Genomic DNA, 4,721 nt, shown 5'->3' on the forward strand with positions numbered 1-4,721 from the left:
CATACGAAACACACAGTTCGCTAGCGCCTCGCAACACTAGTTGCATCCAGTTTCACAGAGGCACTTCGAGAAGAGTTAATAAACTCAGTACCATTGACTTGTCGAACTAAGCATTTTTATCTCACGCCATCCCCAGAAACTCATTCCTCAGCTACTCTCGGGTCGTTGCCTCTACACTGTTCTCCACATTCCATAGGTCCCAGGGAACACATGGACAATATATATTAATCAAAACCCTAGGCCTCACATCTTCTTCTTCTTCTTCTTCCCAGCTTGTTCCCCATTTTTATATGGGGTCGCCGTTTCGGATGAGCCGTTTCCATCTATTTCTATCTTGTGCTTCTGCTCATCAATTCCCTTCTCATGTAAGTCTCCTCTCACAGTCCTTCCATCTCTTTCTTGGTCTCCCTCTTTTTCTTCTTCCATGCACCTCCACCCCCATAGTATGTCTCCCAGCGTGGTCCTCATCTCTCCTCAACAGGTGTCCATACATCTCAGCCATCCCCTCCTGCACTTTCTTTGATACTTCCACCACCTTTGTTGACCCCCTTATGTAGTCATTTCTGATCCTATCCACTCTTGTTACCCAGACATCCACCTAAGCATTCTCATTTCTGCCACATCCATCTTCTCTGCTCTGCTTTTGCTCATGCTTGCTGTTTCCGTACCATACAGCATTGCTGTTCTTACCACTGTCTTGAATGAAATTTTCCCTTTTAACCTAAGCGGCACTCTTTTGTCACAAAGAACTCCCGAGGCCGCTCTCCAGTTGTTCCAGCCTGCCTGTACCCGATGTTTTACTTCTTCTTCCATACTTCCTCCAGCGTTAACAAAAGATCCCAAATACTTAAAACTTATCAACTCTCCTTATTTGCTCTCCACCAAGCTGAATACTTTCTCTATCATCCCCCTCAGTGGCGGTACACATATTCTGTCTTGGATCTACTTCTCATTCTCTGTCCTCCAGTACTTGTCTCCATCTTTCCAATTTCACTTCCAGATCTTCCCTGCTCTCTGCACACACAATATCATCCGCATACAATATGTTCCATGGTACTGTCTCCCTTACTTCCTCTATTATAACATCCATCACTATGTTAAAGATAAATGGGCTCAGAGCCGACCCCTGGTGTAATCCTACTCTCACCTCAAAACCTTCTGTCTCCCCAACCACTGCTCCTCACTCTGGTAATACATTCCGGTACATCTCTTGTATCAATCGCACATACTTCTCTGGCACCATCTCTCCCTCAGGTCTCCATACCTCTTGTCTCGGGACTCGGTCATAAGCCTTTTCAAGGTCAATATATATATATATATATATATATATATATATATATATATATATATATATATATATATATATATATATATATATATTGTAGGAAGCCCACTAAAAGTTGGGCTTCCTACAAATATATTAGAACACGGATACAGTGCTTTGTAAAACGTAACCGGAAACTTAAAACAATTTCAAACAGACATCACTGCAATCATCCTTTAATGCGGACTGCTGTGGACTGTACCTTGTCCTGTAAAACATTTTGCATTTTCATTATATTCATGGTAAAAAAAAAAAGGGGGGAAAAGGGGGGAATCACACGCGATGGGGCAGCTCAATATAATTTCTTCCTATTATACGAGTCAAACAAATATAGGTAGTTATTTACTTAAGTCCAGAGTCGAGCGCGGATAAACTACGTCCTCTTCCGAAAGCCGACGCTTAAACCCTCAACACTACTCAACCCCTCAACCTTAGATCTGTTAAAAGGGAAAACCAAATGAAGGTGAAGATTACTGATTATAACTAGAAAATTAAAGGAAACTGAACTTTGCTATTAGGCTTTAGGAAACTGGCGTGATCTACAAACAGACCCGAAAAATGAACAGATTTTGTGAGTTATTAGACAGAAAATTAATTCACGTAGACTTATCATTTATTATTTCTGAGATGGTAGTGGATTCCATAAAGACTCCATCATTGACAGGCTTTATTCGAACTACCTACGCAGCCAGATTAGGGTGGCTTTATGCCAGCACGGCCTATCGTCCTTTTGAGTTGTCCGCGGAGATGGATGTGGGGTGGGGCGGAGAGAAAGAGGGAGGTCTACGATAAGGGGAATGAAAGGAGCATTGACTCTTTGGAAAGCACGAGGACGGTTGCTGAGTAAGGACTCCTCCGCCAAGACTAACTTCATTAAGCCTAAAAGGAATCCTGAACAGAGAAGGAAAATGGAAATCCCCCTTTGAAGTAAGGAAATTTAATTAGCTAAGAGCCGTCGTCATAAAGACGCGCGGACCGCGCACACACACACACACACTCTCTCTCTCTCTCTCTCTCTCTCTCTCTTTTACTCGAGAATCCTAAGCTAGATTTTGGGGAAAAGAAGAAGAAAGACGCTTGTGGTCGTTCCTTGTATCAGAGTCGTGTAGTATTGCCTGCGAAACAGACGGGCGATAAGCCAACACTTCCGTGTGCTTCTCCATTTTTCTCTGGCATACTTTTCAACTTAGGGCCTCATTGGTGACCTTCAGTTGCTCAGACTATGTTGCTAAGCTTTGATGCAAGTTTTGGAAGAATGGAAAGAAGCTAGTTGTTCTTTTATATCAGGTCGGTTGAGGTTTTATGAGAAGACAAATGTTTGAAATAGAATTTATCAATTCTTTTCTCTTTTAGTTTTCTATGAAAGGAAACTATTGAAAGTAAGGGTGTTTGTCTGTCCGTCCGCACTTTTTTATGTCGCCCTTGGATCTTAAAAATAATACTGAGGCTAGAGGGCTGCAAATTGGTATGTTGGTCATCCACCCTCCAATCATCAAAGATACCAAATTACAGCCCTCTATACACAGCAGTTTTTATTTTATTCAAAGTTAAAGTTAAGCCTGGTCGTGAGTCTGGCACTGCTATAGGTGCCGATAACACAGACCACCGGGCCGGGCCGCCTGGCAGAAAGTTTCATGGGCCGCGGTTGAGCGTTTCATTGGCCATGGCTGAGAATTTCATGAATCGTGTCTGAGAGTTTCATACAGCATTATACGTACACTGTCACAGAAAACTCGATTGTGCCGAACAAACGTTGGCTCATGTCTTACATGTTTTTCTTATATACGCTGGAACTTGGCTTCACTTTCGATCTAATGTAGGCTTGTACACTAACGCAAAAAAAGTTTACCATCTGTTTTAATTTTATTTTATTATTTCAAAAAACAAAGTCAATAGCCCCACGTTCCCCCGGCCTCTCACATTTCTTTTATTTTAAATAATATTTTTTACGACACTGACTTCTTTCAAAGACATTCTTAGTTTTAGAAGAAAGAGAGAATGTTATTCCATGCAAAATATCTAAAGAAGTTTGGAAATAAAAAGAGCTGATTACATATTCATGAAGAAGCTCTTTCGCTAATGGAATGTTAGAATCTACCAAGGATTACTCATGAACTCCTTAGCTCATGCATGCTTCTATATGCTCGTCCAGTGTGTATATATATATTTTATATATATATATATATATATATATATTATATATATCATATATATATATATATATATATATATATATATATATATATAATATATATATATATATATATATTGCATTAAGCTACAAATGTCCTTTAATATCCAATTCGCTCTACCTCGGAATCAATATATTTTTAAATATGAACCGAAGTGGGAATCTTTGGTTTAAGAACATATTTGAAAATGTATAAATTTCCGAGGTTGAGCGTATTGGATATTAAAAGGACATTTGTAGCTTAATGCATGTATATGAATCACGGTGATGAGATAAAAATCATATACATATATATATATGGCTTACCTGTGGATGAACCTCTTGGTACAAATACCACCTTTTTCTGTAAACTTTTCTCATTCATCTAATTGAAAAGAGAGACAGCAGTCTCTGAAATATAGTATTTTTCTCTCTATATTTTGGTGTTTTTATGGGCTCCTTTTATTAGCTATATATATATATATATATATATATATATATATATATATATATATATATATATATGTATATATATATATATATATATATATATATATATATATATCTATATATATATATATATATATGTATATATATATATATATATATGTATATATATATTATATCAATATATATATATACATATATATATATATATATTATATATATATATATATATATATATATATATATATATATATATATATATATATATATTATATATATATATATATATATATATATATATATTAGAGGTGTATCGGATGTCTGAAAATTTTATTTTTGCGGATGCGGATGCGGATGCGGATATCAACTTTTTAAAATTTGTGGATGTGGATGCGGACACATATATTTAAAAAATGAAAAATGCGGATGCGGATGCAAATGCGGATATTTGATGGCCATACCCTCGCGGATGCGGATGCGGATTTTATGTAGGTCCAAGTAATTTCGATATATTTGCTTGTGATAGACGACTTTCAGCCACATAATTCAAAGAAGAAAGAGAATGGATAACATAATATTTGCTGAACTGGTTGAACAAACTGATACTGTACTTATGTGCGTATCTGCTATATGCTTCCATAGAAACGTTGACGTAAGTACAAACAGTACATAAAAAGTACAAGCAGTACACAAACGTTTGTCGTTGTTTTAGCAAAAGGGTTATTTCATACTCACTGCATAAGAGTGACAAAACTCAAAGCCAATCTTTGCTTTCAGAGA

Source organism: Macrobrachium nipponense, chromosome 18, assembly GCF_015104395.2.
Source record: "Macrobrachium nipponense isolate FS-2020 chromosome 18, ASM1510439v2, whole genome shotgun sequence".
Taxonomy (NCBI): Eukaryota; Metazoa; Arthropoda; class Malacostraca; order Decapoda; family Palaemonidae; genus Macrobrachium; species Macrobrachium nipponense.